Here is a 15,467-nt window from a genome sequence, read left to right as displayed (position 1 = left end):
AGTTACATCTACATTTACGTGCACATAGGCCTAAATACTGCAAAAGCAACCATACGGTGCTTGGCAGAGGATCCCTTGTACTCTTTCTCGTTCTACACGCAAACGGAGCAAGGTAAAAACGACTGTCAATGTGCCTCCATACGAACCCTTTCTTCTCTTGTCTTGCTTTCATGGTATTTACGCGGGATGTAGATTCCTGCAACAGAATCGTTCTGCAGCCAGCTGTAAAGGTCAGTTCTCTAAACGTTGTGATTAGTGTTTCCCTCCAGAGATTTCCGTGCGAATTCACAGAGCATTTCCGTAACACTTCGTTATGTCCCAAAATAATATCCAAAAATTCATCCAAGTTCTATCTTAGCTGCTTCCAGAACTGAACCGCCTGTGCCAATGACAAGTAGACTGCCAGATAGGGGGAAATGCTGAGCGACATGCGGCAAACACTGGAGCTATAGAAACACGGGGGAGAACAACCGAGCACCCAAGTCTGTAAGCGAAGCATAATACCATGCAAGCCGAGAGACACCGTCAAACTACCGACAAAAGAGAGTTTTGTAATTAAGGCTAGGTTGGCTCTGAGCACTATGCGACTCAACTTCTGAGGTCATCAGTCGCCTAGAACTTAGAACTAATTAAACCTAACTAACCTAAGGACATCACACACATCCATGCCCGAGGCAGGATTCGAACCTGCGAGCGGAGCGGTCGCTCGGCTCCAGACTGTAGCGCCTAGAACCTCACGGCCACTCCTGCCGGCTAAGGCTAGGTACAACGCAACACTGTACGTGTCGAGCCAGCAGAAAAGAGCTTCTGAAAAGTTAAGTTGCGAATGTCTGAAGTCATTAGGAGAGCTGACAGAGAGCGGAAACCAGAACATGTGATGTCGTAGCCATCCCAATCGCTGGAGGCCGCACGGGAAGCGCCAACATAAATACTCCACCCTTCTTAACAACTGTCTGGTTGATGAGTGCTGATTGCCGGCGACTGCCCAGTGCGTAGTCTCATACGTCGTGTCAGTTGCAACTGTCCAGTGAGAGGGGAGGCTAAGGAGGTTCACTACTGGCATGCCTGCTGTTTAGATCGTCTATGAAACCATGAGGCCGGCTGAAAGGATGCTGCTGCTCCCATCTACACTGCCAACTTCTGAGGCAACACTGTTGGGGTGCAGAGGCTGCCATCATCCTGCAGGCCTGTTGGAGGCCTGACCTGCGTGACCTGGACACTGTCCACCATTGAGTTTCAAGAGGGAGAGCACTCCTGTTGCTCATCCTGTTACTTGGGCCAACACAGATACTGATGGCTCCTGTTTCCTAAATGGGGGTGAGAGCCGCCGCCTATGAGCCATCGATTACTTCAGATCGACCCATCGTGAGACGCCTGAGTGCAAATCTTCGACGTCAACGAGAGTACTTCGGAGATCGATACACAGAGTTGGAGGCCGCCGGATTCCTTGGATCAAAGGCAGCCCTGTGATATAGCAGGCTCCACCTAGTGCTTCACTCTGCTGGTTGTACTGTGAGTAGAGTGAGCACTGGTTCTCCTCTGTTGCTAAAGCGCGGCTCCATCAGCTTGGCTGTGGTGTGGTGCTTTGGATGACAGTCCCATTTTAGTGCTCAATAAAAGTGTTAGGTCAGTCATGTATTCCTGGCTTTCTACAGTGTAACTAGGTCTTCACCACCGCATCCCGCCCGACTCTTTCCTGACGACTGTAGGAGTCGGGGGCCTGGACTCCTATAATCCTATATCTACTGTCAGCAAGTGGTAGAGACGTCTACATCGATGCCATACCCACACATCTAGGACAACAGCAGCTTACCATACATGGAGCTCTGATGTGAGGTCAATATCTACGAGTTGAAGTTCATACAAATTTGATGTGGTAAGTGAGAGATACGTGTATACTTTATTGTTCTTTGTTTTCTTATGGCCATGTTGAGCCATAGGGACCATCACAGTACGTTAAACGCGTCGTTTGTTAGACCGCAGGAACCTACAAACACCTCTCAGTTCCGTGGGAACACTAGGGATGTTACTTGCAGCCAGTGAGGTATCCATACAGTAATTTATCTCGGCATGACTTGCCGTGCATTTAGGCTTTGTCAGCTACCTGTAGTAGATGTGGGAGTGTTGGTCACGTAACACACCAGTGTGCAGAATCTCGCTGGATATGATACAGCATAAAGATTAAGTACAGTTCAATTCCTGTTTTTGCCATGTTTGTGTGCAGTTTCCTTCTTTTCTCGTGTACCGGACGGAGTTTAGACAAATGCAAGAAACTCGAGCAGCGACTCTGAATTAAACTGTGGAAGCTCTGAAGAGGCAGACAGCCGCGTTGTTATAAACGGCAGCGCAACAAGGGAAGACAGTAAAGCAATGCTAAAGGGAAGAGAGCAATCGGACGTCATTGGCGGCCAAGAACTCCTTGATACAGGAGAAAATAAAACCCTGTCGAATGTATTCACACATTCCGTCGGTCCTACGGTAGCTATCCCATATCGCCATTTTAAGGGAAAGCAACCGAGGATGTATTTATTTTTTTAGTGATATAAAGGGTGCCACCAAACTGGGAGGTCGGAGAAACGTCGTTGTATATGGCTAAATTAAGGTTACTGGGTGACGCGAAAATGTATGTTATGTACCACGAGACCTTCAGTGAGTTCCAAACGTTTGATGAACTGGCTGACCATTTAACACAGCGCTATCGGAACCAGGACAGCATGAGGCTCTTGAGTAAAAAACTCAGTGTACTATACCAGAAGTACGGTGAATCAGTGGAATCCTTCTCTAACAGCATTAGGAAACTGAACTCATGAACACAGAATGTGGAGGCTGGCAAAGTGATTGTGTATGAGGCAAAGAATAGGGCTCTGGATTTGTTTCTAAAACACGTTTCTCCTGATATGCCACGGAAGTCAGAATGCGGAACCCAAATGACTTACCTGTTGCCGTTAGGATTGCTACACAATTTGACGGGATGGACACGGCTACATTAGAGTGATCGAGGCGTTTTTCTTTCTGAAGTGAAGGATTTTATGTGTGAGCGCACTAGTCACATCAGAAAACAATGTCGTTAGCCCAAAGCTTATGAATGTGCAGAGGTGGGTCACAAAGCGCGTGACTGTCCGAAGAAAGTACGGGTCAAGCAACTTCCTAATAATCGGTCGTTAAACAGGTATGGGGGACCGTCATCAGATAGCATTCCCAGCGGAACACGAGACTTCAGAAACGTATGCAGAGACAGGGTGTTGTTTACCAGGCAAAGTAAATGATAAGTATCATAAATTTCTACAGGACACAGGGGCTCATGTGTCAGTAGTCAGTTTGGATCTCTTGGGGAGAGAGAGGCTGCGTTCGCCAAAGTACAGGTTACGCGGAGTAATTGAATCTGACGTGAAGTCATTGGGGACAGCGCTGTTCAGTTTTAAAGTGTTTTCGAGAAAATGTATAATTATTTCCGCGGTTGGTGATGGGTATTGTAAAATCCTGGGACTCGACTTTCTTGCTGAATATCACAAAGTGTTAACTGTTTCCGCAAGGAGTAGCAGTTACAAGTGTTAAACTATCTTAAGGTTCACCGCAAGATATAGCAACGTTGATCTGGGTGAGCGTAGGTATGGATATACCTAAAGATTTATTATATGTTGTACAGCCATTGGAAACTGACGAAGAATTGGGTAAATCACTCACTATTTTCCACGCAGTAGTATGTGTCAGTGACGTGAACAAAGATTTTATGGTTCTGGTTCATCTCGATAATTTTGGCAGGGACGACGTAGTCTGCCAGAGGGTTTACTAGTTGCTAATTTGGATGTTTTGGAGGAAGATGACATGAATAGATCAAGTGATGACCTCTGCCGCAAGCAAACCGTCAATGCATCTGCATTCATTGGAAGTGAAACATTTACAGGAAAATGATAGAGAAGCACTAGAAGCTTTGTTACTGTAGTTCACGTTTTTTTTTTTATCCGAGTGGTTCGTTATCAGCAACGTCACTCACGCAAAACAGAGTACCAACAGGGAGTAATGCTCCAATGTACAAGAATCCCTATTGAATTTCGAATTGTGTCCAACTGATAACGGAAGAATTTATCGTCGAGCAGCTAGCTGACGGTATTATTGTGTATAGTGGTAGTCCGTGGGTGAGCACCCGTAATTTTGTACCCGAAAAAGTCACCAGATGGGACTAAAACATACAGATTTTGCTGTGACTAACAGTACCTCAATGCACGAACGATCACCGAGGCGTATTTGATACCAAGCAAACAGAGACTCTCGACAACTTAGGTCACTGTAACTGCTTCTCCACAATGAATTTTAACAGCAGATATAACCGAATAGAAGTAGCAAAGACAGCTTTTTTCATCCCAGGGGGTCATTTACATTATTGTCGAATGCCATTCGGACTCAAGAATGCACCTCTCACCTTTCAGAGATTATTAGATGGTGTACTTAGAGAGAACTGAATCCGAAACAATGTTTGATCTATCTAGATAACGTAATAGTGACTGAAAAGGACGTGGAAGAGCATGTACAAACGTTTGGAAGACACATTAAGAAGACTAAGAACAGCATTACTAACAATTAAACATCGATAAATGTCATTTTGCGGCAAAACAAGTAAATTACTTTCGGCATATAATTAGCAAGGACGATCTGAGAACACATCAACGCTTGGTCTCAGCAGTTCAGAATTTTTTGCCATCGAAGACAGGTGAACAGTTGCGAAGGTTCATTGCGCTCTGCAGCTATTATCGTTGGTTCATAATGAACTTTTCTGAAATTGCCAGACCTTTGAACCGTTTGTTACGGAAAGGAGGAAAATTTGAATGGTCTACCAAATGTCAGACGGCGTTCAGTATTTTCAAGTGAACACTGACATTAGACCCAGTTTCGATATTCTATGATTTTGAACAAGAATTTATTCTGTTCCGTGATACGAGTAATATCGATCTGGTTTGCCCTAGGACAGAATATACATAGCAAAGAACGCCCTGTAGCGTACAAATCTGACAGCTGAACAAAGCGGAGCAAAATTGTTCCACGATTGAGAAGGATATACTGTCAGTAATTTAGGGTATTGCATACTTCTGTTCTTAACGATGTTGCCATAAGTTTAAAATAGTGACGGATCACGCTGCTCTCACAGGGTTGTTAGGACTGAAGGACCCTTGCAGCAGATTAACAAGGGTACATCGTCTGAGTGAATTTGATTACGAGGTAATACACGAGCTAGGGTAAAGCGATGCTAACGCCGACAGTTTGAGTAGAAAAACTGCAGTTCTACAAACTCTGGAGAGGAGTGTTGTTGAATGGCGAAAGGCTCAGGCTGCTGATGGCAACTGTCAACAATTTGAGTCGCAACTTCAGTTCGTGATGCACTACAGCCTGTTGTGCGGAACAAAAACTGCAGATTACGAGTGGGAGTACCTGTAGCTTTCTAGAACGAAATCTTACCACAAACACTAGATCATATGTTGTCAGGCCATGGTCGGCGAAGAGCAACTGATTGACGAATTGCCGAAAAATTTTCACTTGCGACTAGAAAACGTGTCGAGCAATGTGTCAGCAGTTCTGTGTACTTTGTGCGCAGCGAGTTGATATTACCCACCGATAAGTTCCTTTACAACATCTACGTGGAGTGTCTACGCCATTTGAAATGCTTGGAACACACATTTTAAGCCCATTTAATAAAACGACATCAGCAAATAGATAAATAATTACCATAATTGACTATTTCTGGTATTATACAGTAATAGTTGCAATTCCTGACCATAAAACGAGTACAGTTACTCAAGCATTAGTAAATAATTGGTTGCTCACATTTGGCATTCTGGACATATTAATTACAAACGAGGCTACCTATTTCGTATCTGATCTTATGAAGCAATTTTGTCGATTTCTCCGAATTCGCAAGCTGCGAACAAGCCCCTGCCACCTTCAAGCCAATGGGAGAACAGAGAGAGTTTATCACACCATCTGGAAGATGTCGAGCTATTGCGTTAACACTAATCATAAAAACTGGGAGGCATATTCAAATTTTGTAGCTGCCACGTACAGTTCTGAAGTCCGTAAGGCTACTAGTCTGTCGCCTGAGGAGGTACCTTTACCGTTTGAAGTAATTAAACTGAAGCTTGGATCGGACATCTAATCAGTAAAAACGTTTACTAAGGAATTACGATACATTTGGCAACAAATAAAACGCAGAAATACGGAAGTTTAGAGAGACAAGAGCAGATACTACAATGGAATTGGAAATTTATGGTAAGATCTTATGGGACCAAGTTGCTGAGGTCATCGGACCCTAAGCCTACACACTACTTACTACCTGCTTATAATTTTATGTTCAGTTTTGTATTTTGGATCTATAGTTTTGATTCTTATAAATTGTTGTACATTGCTGTATTCTTCTTTGCAATATTATATTTTAGATCTAAAGATTGCTCATGTGTAGCCGAAACTAGTAATGAAAATAAAAATTTACTTGCGATCTTGTGTTGGGCGATTTCAGTCCTTAATATAAAACTTGCAACAGATCCTATGTCTCCAACGATGACAATGTCAACAAGCACGATGAACTGCTTCTCTGTTCTTTCCAGCATATGATCTCCTAGCGTGCTTGATGGTTTTGTTAATTTTAGTAATCACCGTCGCTCTGATGATATCATGATCACTTATCCCTGTCTCCTTACTGACACTGTCAGTATGGTTAGATATGTTTATAGCTACGAGGCCTAAAATAATATTTCCATTACTATGGGTTGTAGAGCCAGTTCATGATCGTTTTTGGAAACTGTGTTCGAAATTATTCCACACGACTGTATGTCCGTATCAACTGCTGTGAATCCCTAGACGTCCCACTCCATAATCGACAGGTAAAAGTCACATGCCACTGATATTGCGTGATTGCGGTATTTACGTGCTACTGACTTTAAATGTTCGTTTAATGACTCTATAACTGCTACGGCAGAATCAGGCGGCCGAAAAAATATCGGATGATTAACTTGACTTCATCGCGGTCGCCTGGTGGTGTCAAGATTATTTTTCAGCCTGACTCAATTTCGACCTCGATAGATTTAATGTCTCTGTCGATTTCAACAATGATATCTAGCTTGTCCCCCCCCCCCCCCCCCCCCCCCCATGAACCATGGACCTTGCCGTTGGTGGGGAGGCTTGCGTGCCTCAGCGATACAGATAGCCGTACCGTAGGTACGGAGGGGTATCTGTTGAGAGGCCAGACAAACGTGTGGTTCCTGAAGAGGGGCAGCAGCCTTTTCAGTAGTTGCAAGGGCAACAGCCTGGATGATTGACTGATCTGGCCTTGTAACAATAACCAAAACGGCCTTGCTGTGCTGGTACTGCGAACGGCTGAAAGCAAGGGGAAACTACGGTCGTAACTTTTCCCGAGGGCATGCAGCTTTACTGTATGATTAAATGATGATGGCGTCCTCTTGGGTAAAATATTCCGGAGGTAAAATAGTCCCCCATTCGGATCTCCGGGCGGGGACTACTCAAGAGGATGTCGTTATCAGGAGAAAGAAAACTGCCGTTCTACGGATCGGAGCGTGGAATGTCAGATCCCTTAACCGGGCAGGTAGGTTAGAAAATTTAAGAAGGGAAATGGATAGGTTAAAGTTAGATATAGTGGGAATTAGTGAAGTTCGGTGGCAGGAGGAACAATACTTCTGGTCAGGTGACTACAGGGTTATAAACACAAAGTCAAATAGGGGTAATGCAGGAGTAGGTTTAATAATGAATAGGAAAATAGGAATGCGGGTAAGCTACTACAAACAGCATAGTGAACGCATTATTGTGGCCAAGATAGATACGAAGCCCACACCTACTACAGTAGTACAAGTTTATATGCCAACTAGCTCTGCAGATGACGAAGAGATGATGAAATAAGAGAAATTATTCAGATAGTGAAGGGAGATGAAAATTTAATACTCATGGGTGACTGGAATTCGAGTGTATGAAAAGGGAGAGACGGAAACGTAGTAGGTGAATATGGATTGGGGCTAAGAAATGAAAGAGGAAGCCGCCTGGTAGAATTTTGCACAGAGCACAACTTAATCATAGCTAACACTTGGTTTAAGAATTATGATAGAAGGTCGTATACATGGAAGAACCCTGGAGATACTAAAAGGTATCAGATAGATTATATAATGGTAAGACAGAGATTTAGGAACCAGGTTTTAAATTGTAAGACATTTCCAGGGGCAGATGTGGACTCTGACCACAATCTATTGGTTATGACCTGTAGATTAAAACTGAAGAAACTGCAAAAAGGTGGGAAGTTAAGGAGATGGGACCTGGATAAACTGAAAGAACCAGAGGTTGTACAGAGTTTCAGGGAGAGCATAAGGGAACAATTGACAGGAATGGGGGAAAGAAATACAGTAGAAGAGGAATGGGTAGCTTTGAGGGATGAAGTAGTGAAGGCAGCAGAGGATCAAGTAGGTAAAAAGACGAGGGCTAGTAGAAATCCTTGGGTAACAGAAGAAATATTGAATTTAATTGATGAAAGGAGAAAATATAAAAATGCAGTAAATGAAGCAGGCAAAAAGGAATACAAACGTCTCAAAAATGAGATCGACAGGAAGTGCAAAATGGCTAAGCAGGGATGGATAGAGGACAAATGTAGGGATGTAGAGGCTTATCTCAATAGGGGTAAGATAGATACTGCCTACAGGAAAATTAAAGAGACCTTTGGAGAAAAGAGAACCACTTGTATGAACATCAAGAGCTCAGATGGAAATCCAGTTCTAAGCAAAGAAGGGAAAGCAGAAAGGTGGAAGGAGTATATAGAGGGTCTATACAAGGGCGATGTACTTGAGGGCAGTATTATGGAAATGGAAGAGGATGTAGATGAAGATGAAATGGGAGATACGATACTGCGTGAAGAGTTTGACAGAGCACTGAAAGACTTGAGTCGAAACAAGGCCCCCAGAGTAGACAACATTCCATTGGAAGTACTGACAGCCTTGGGAGAGCCAGTCCTGACAAAACTCTACCATCTGGTGAGCAAGATGTATGAAACAGGTGAAATACCCTCAGACTTCAAGAAGAATATAATAATTCCAATCCCAAAGAAAGCAGGTGCTGACAGATGTGAAAATTACCGAACAATCAGTTTAATAAGCCACAGCTGCAAAATACTAACACGAATTCTTTACAGAGGAATGGAAAAACTAGTAGAAGCCAACCTCGGGGAAGATCAGTTTGGATTCCGTAGATATAAAGGAACACGTGAGGCAATACTGACCTTACGACTTATCTTAGAAGAAAGATTAAGGAAAGGCAAACCTACGTTTCTAGCATTTGTAGACTTAGAGAAAGCTTTTGACAATGTTGACTGGAATACTCTCTTTCAAATTCTGGTGGTGGCAGGGGTAAAATACAGGGAGCGAAAGGCTATTTACAATTTGTACAGCAACCAGGTGGCAGTTATAAGAGTCGAGGGACATGAAAGGGAAGCAGCGGTTGGGAAGGGAGTAAGACAGGGTTGTAGCCTCTCCCCGATGTTATTCAATCTGTATATTGAGCAAGCAGTAAAGGAAACAAAAGAAAAATTCGGAGTAGGTATTAAAATCCATGGAGAAGAAATAAAAACTTTGAGGTTCGCCGATGACATTGTAATTCTGTCAGAGACAGCAAAGGACTTGGAAGAGCAGTTGAACGGAATGGATGGTGTCTTGAAGGGAGAATATAAGATAAACATCAACAAAAGCAAAACGAGGATAATGGAATGTAGTCGAATTAAGTCGGGTGATGCTGAGGGAATTAGATTAGGAAATGAAACACTTAAAGTAGTAAACGAGTTTTGCTATTTGGGGAGCAAAATAACTGATGATGGTCGAAGTAGAGACGATATAAAATGTAGACTGGCAATGGCAAGGAAAGCGTTTCTGAAGAAGAGAAATTTGTTAACATCGACTATAGATTTAAGTGTCAGGAAGTCATTTCTGAAAGTATTTGTATGGAGTGTAGTCATGTATGGAAGTGAAACATGGACGGTAAATAGTTTGGACCAGAAGAGAATAGAAGCTTTTGAAATGTGGTGCTACAGAAGAATGCTGAAGATTAGATGGGTAGATCACATAACTAATGAGGAAGTATTGAATAGGATTGGGGAGAAGAGAAATTTGTGGCACAACTTGACCAGAAGAAGGGATCGGTTCGTAGGACATGTTCTGAGGCATCAAGGGATCACCAATTTAGTATTGGAGGGCAGCGTGGAGGGTAAAAATCGTAGGGGGAGGCCAAGAGATGAATACACTAAGCAGATTCTGAAGGATGTAGGTTGCAGTAGGTACTGGGAGATGAAGAAGCTTGCACAGGATAGAGTAGCATGGAGAGCTGCATCAAACCAGTCTCAGGACTGAAGACCACAACAACAAAATCTAGTTTGTGTCTTCGATATACGTCCCATGACTCATTAAATACGTCGGAGCTATTTACATACTTGGGATTTCATCCTGCTCTTGGTTCCGATTAAACACTGAGGGGAAAAAAGTCGGAACACCAAGAAGGAGTTATGCGACATAAACGGAAGGTGGTAGGCGTGTTTCTAGTTTTCCATCTGAAAGATGATGTCTATTAAAATTTCGCACCAGTCTCATAAGACTGGCGCTAGTTGCGCCACTATGAGGACACCAATCAGGTTTGCTTTAAATACATGCTGGAACGGCTGTGAGCGTTAGTTACCTCTGCGATTGGACGTGTCGAATCGATGTCAATCAATAATGCCGTTAAGGCGACAAAGACACCATTATCAACTCCTCACTGAGTCTGAACGAGATCGAGTAATAGTGCTACGAGAAAATTGATGTTTCTCCTGTAATATTTGCAGAAGGATTTGGCAGGAATATAGCCACTGTACATGATTGCTGGCAGCGGCGGTTACGAAACAGTATGGTCGCAAGAAGACCGGGCTCGGGAAGGCCACGTGACACTACCGAGAAGGAAGACCGTCGTGTTCGGCTTGTGGCTGTGGCGCATCGTATTGCATCTGCAGCAGCAGTCTGAGCAGCAGTTGGCACCACCGTGACGCAACGAACTGTCACAAAATGATTACTTCGAGGACAACTCCGAGCCAGACGCCCTGCAGCGTGCATCCCATTGACCCCCAACCATCGGCATTTGCGACTTGATTAGCGTCAAGCGAGAACCATTGAAGGGCAGGGTTGAGGTCTGTTGTGTTTGCTGATGAAAGCTGGTCCTGCCTCGGTGCCAGTGATAGCCGTGTGTAGCACCTACAACCAACCCTTCAGCGTACTAGACACACTGTACCTACACCTGGAGTTATGGCTGCAGTACTATCTCGTATGACAGCAGGAGCACTGTCATGGTTATCCCACGCATCCTGATTGCAAATATGTTCGACAGTCAAGTGACTTGAGCGGTTGTGCTGCAATTCATGAATAGTATTCCAGGGTGTGTTTTCCAGCAGGATGACACTGGCCCACGTACCGCTACTGTAGTCCAGTATGCTCTACAGAGTGTCGACATGTTGCCTTGGCCTGCTAGATCATCCGGTCTGTCTCTAATCGAGTTCGTACGGAACATCATCGGACGAGAACACCGGTGTTATGCACAGCCATCACTAACCGCCCCTGTACTGCCCGATCAAGTGCAAAAGGCGTGGAACTCCATTCCACAAGCTGACAAGCTGACATCCGGTACTTGTACAGCACAATGCCTGCACGTCTGCACGCTTGCGTTCAATATTCTGGTGGCTAAGCCGGTTCTAATCTACCAGCATTTCACAGTTGCAGTGACTTATCTCACGCTTACTTTAACTATTGTTCTTGTAATATCAATCACATAAATATATTACCTAGGCAAATGTATTCGTGGATTTTCATTACTCTACATTAATTATTTTTTGGTTTTGCAATTTTTTGCGCCAGTGTAATTTGAGATTCACAGCCTTCATGGAGGGCGGTAAATTCAGGGGCGTTGTTACGAATGCTTCGGCAATTATTACAGTTTTCATGTTCTAAGTGTCTTTATTTTTTAAGCGATCTGATTTCGCTCTCTGCATATCGATAGGCGAGGGTTCACTAGAGGACCTCAAACTCTCGCCTTGTCCAGGAGTCTCCAAACTTTTTGGTCCGCGGGCCACATTGCCTCCTCCACGAAGTCATAAGGGCCAAGATCTACATAGTGGGATTAAAGCACCCTAGCACTCCATGATCACCGTAATGTAAGGCGAAAGGAAAGATGAAATCGCAAAAATCTAAGGTTGTGGGAATAGCTAGCACTGAAACGAACTACGATTTTTATTTAACTACATAATTTTGATTGGTGGACTGTATGTATTTTACAAAGTAATCAAAAGAAAGTGAAACCTCGCTTAAGAAGCATCTTCCGTAATGATTGATTACTAAGGCTAGTCGCCGAAGTGGCGTCCATTTGAAAGACTTGCACCAGACTCGTGAGTAGAATAAAATACAAACAATTTTTTACTTAAAATGTTTTCGCCAAACTTGTCTGTTAACCGTTCTTTTTTTTCACTATCGCACGGAGAATGGTCTGTCTGTTTATTGTGGATAGCCACAAGTTTAACAATGACCGTCCGCTTTGTAAAGATAGAGCTCCGACAATGTCGCGGTGTATTGGTCGCGATAGGCCTCGAAGCTTTGTTGTTGGCAGTATAGGTACCACCTCAAATATTTGGCGGGCCGGATACCGGGGATGTCCGGCCAGCTAACGCGGGCCGGTTTGCCGGACCTCGCGGGCCGGTTTCGGCCCGCGGGCCCTAGTTTGGAGACCCCTGGCCTAAAACTCCCATCAGCACTCCACAAGTGCTCTGCTATCAGCATAACATTTATCTGTCTAGTGTGCCGCCCGCCTGTCAAGGGAAATCCTACAATTCTGCAACGTATAACGTAGGTAATCAGTAGAAAGTTCAGTAGTAAATCTAAAAAAATTATATAACAATGATGGTACCTTTGCCTTGAGGAGAAGATTAATATACATTAATACGCTATTTTTTTTGAAGTAGTGAATCACGTATCGCCTTTAATCTTAACAAACATCGCCGACTTTTACATATAAAATAAACTAATCCGACTCTACATCTGATAGTAATGAACACTACCAGTAGGGTGCGCCATGACGAGCAGCAAGTCCGTTTTCGGTAAATCCTTAGCTATAGTATAGAAATAGTTCCGGTTCTAGTAAACCGGAATGTGTTTGATTAACATTGCTAAACATGACTGCAGAATAGTTTTCTGTAAGCTCTCATTGGGTAAACTGTTTTAGATTAGTATAAATGAGCAGGTACTTCGAATGACGAAACTCTAAGACGCGGTTCTCGCTGAGGCGATATGATATACCGTACGATTCCTTGTAATAAAAGTGGTGTAGTGCGACGCTTGTCGGTACGACACTGGCTTCCATTGCGCCGTACTTGAAAAATGATGACAAAACCAGCGGCTGTATTTGAATCTAACGACGTTTATTCTTTTTAAAACATGCCACCAGTTTCGCCAGTTAGGACCGCTTCATACAATGTTACTCATTGCACATGAAAACGGTTGTGGATGGCAGGTTTCGTTCGGGGCCTGAAGATGACACCATGTGGTGTCGGAAATGCTAGTATGTTTTAAAAAGAATGAACGAAGTTATATTAAAATACAGTCGCTGGTTATGTCATCATTATTCAAGTACTACTTGTCCACCTTCAGTCCCACTTGATGGATTGCCAGAGACCCCATTGGGGTGATACGATACGAGAAGTGATAAACGATGCGGCCTCCGTTACGACAAACAAGAAAGCACGAATCATGTATCTGGCTCAGCTGCAATCATGAGCTCTTCTAAATAGTACGATATTGTGGATTGTCCGTGTTTAAAGCCCAAAAAACTGAAAAAGGAAAGAAAGTACTGGATGCACCCGTTCAATGCTATTAATATCAATGCTAGTCCAGCTGCGAATGTCGTGATCTCTCTCAAAACGAACACAAATTCAACGAATTCTACAAAATGAGTCCAGATAAATGTTGATGGTGTTAGGACAGCAACCAGCCACAAATTTACTTTCAGTTCCTTTATTCAAAGGGTACCGTTACCGGTTTCGAATCGTTGTGATTCATCCTCAGACGGTTTACATGCTTTCTTTATGACATATGGTGTGCTTTTTTACAGATTCATTGTCCTAAAATATAAATAATACATAATTATAAACACGCCACACACAGATGGTTGCGTTACAGATTTTCGTTGCATGTGACTTACGTGAAACGTAGGTTTCGAGTGTTTGTTTTCATAAAATTCGTCCAACAGATGTAAATGCATTCTCACTGCATTTTTATTGTTGCACACGTAAATTGTTCTCACTGAACACTTAAGATTTGTCACTGATAAGATTTCTACCACGCACCACATGTTTTGATACATACAAAGAGCTTACAAACATATGAGTATCACAGATGTTATATATATGCTGCAGATCAAGTAGCAAATTTATATGTTACTATAATTCTCATGATGCTACATGTAATTAAATAATATACAATTTTACCTAATTTAGAAATATCAACTTAAAAATTCAATGTCTCTGTACTAGTGTAAAAGGCATTACAGTTGTGTAAATGAATATATGATCCTTTCCAAACATAGGACATCATCGTCAAATGTTACGATATATCATAGCATCTGTAATACTCATATGTTTGTAAGCTCTTTGTATGTATCAAAACATGTGGTCCGTAGTAGAAATCTTCTCAGTGACAAATCTTAAGTGTTCAGTGAGAACAATTTACGTGTGCAACAATAAAAATGCAGTGAGAATGCATTTACATCTGTTGGACGAATTTTATGAAAACAAACACTCGAAACCGACGTTTCACGTAAGTCACATGCAACGAAAATCTGTAACGCAACCATCTGTGTGTGGCGTGTTTATAATTATGTATTATTTATATTTTAGGACAATTAACCTGTAAAAAACACACCACATGTCACAAACAAAGCATGTAAACCGTCTGAGGATGAATCACAACGATTCGAAACCGGTAACGGTACCCTTTGAATAAAGGAACTGAAAGTAAATTTGTGGCTGGTTGCTGTCCTAACACCATCAACATTTGTCTTCAAACAACAGCCATGGTCTCCATCATGTCATCATATGACAAAATTGCATGAGTCCAGATAGTTTCTGTTGTGGACTGACAAGACAGCCAGTCCACAGTGACGGGTAACCGAAAGGCACGCGTACACACACGCCGGCTGGCGTGAGGTCTGAAACAGGATACTTAATGAATGCTATAAAGAAAAGTACGTAGCTCCTCGAATACTTAACTTTATTCCATCATTGTGGTACATCGCTCTTGACGATACAATTGAGAGTCTTTAAATACAAGCACTGTAAGGCTAATGGCGCCTTGCTAGGTCGTAGCCATGGACTTAGCTGAAGGCTATTCTAACTGTCTCTCGGCAAATGAGAGAAAGGCTTCGTCCGTGTA

At 42.9% G+C, this 15,467-nt stretch overlaps 1 protein-coding gene across 3 annotated transcripts in view; it reads right to left on the bottom strand.

Annotated features, from left to right (window-relative positions):
• The window catches only part of LOC126176821 (solute carrier family 22 member 7-like), a 232,740-nt gene that overhangs the window by 75,652 nt on the left and 141,621 nt on the right, over positions 1-15,467 (bottom strand). The window lies entirely within an intron of this gene.

Source organism: Schistocerca cancellata, chromosome 3, assembly GCF_023864275.1.
Source record: "Schistocerca cancellata isolate TAMUIC-IGC-003103 chromosome 3, iqSchCanc2.1, whole genome shotgun sequence".
NCBI lineage: Eukaryota > Metazoa > Arthropoda > Insecta > Orthoptera > Acrididae > Schistocerca > Schistocerca cancellata.
Note: the sequence above shows the minus strand (reverse complement) of the source record. Positions and strands in the feature narration are given on the sequence as shown.